Below are 522 nucleotides of genomic sequence, written 5' to 3' on the forward strand. Positions count from 1 at the left end.
AGTGGTGGCCGGTACCTCCGGGTCCGGTGGAGGGCGACGGTGGATGTTCCCCGGGCTGTCCTGCACACTACAGATGGAACTGTACAATTACAGGTGGGGCTAGACGACCGCCAGAGAGCAACCACCTCCACAGAGACAGTTTGTGGGAGGAGGCGGGGGTGTAAATGGAGCCGCAAAGGGCGGGACCATGCTTCTGCCAAGCCCCATTCACCTGAGCGGACCCTCCCTTCTTCAGGAGACTGTAGCAGCTGTGCAGGAGATGGCGCAGCGGAGTGGGGAATATTTGACCGTGCAGGAGAAGGAGAAGCTGTTGGAGCTGTTGGGGGAATTTGCAGACATTTTTGCAGCAAAAACGGAAGACTGCACCAGGACAGGGCTGGTGCAGCACTACATTGATACGGGAGACGCTGCTCCCATTCGCCTGCGCCCCCACAGACTCCCCCTCTCCAAACGCCAAGTTGCTGAGGAACTGATAGCGGACATGGCAGCTAACGGCGTTATTAAGCCCTCCCGCAACCCGTG

The sequence above is a fragment of the Monopterus albus genome, unplaced genomic scaffold, assembly GCF_001952655.1.
Source record: "Monopterus albus unplaced genomic scaffold, M_albus_1.0 scaffold110.1, whole genome shotgun sequence".
Classification (NCBI taxonomy): Eukaryota; Metazoa; Chordata; class Actinopteri; order Synbranchiformes; family Synbranchidae; genus Monopterus; species Monopterus albus.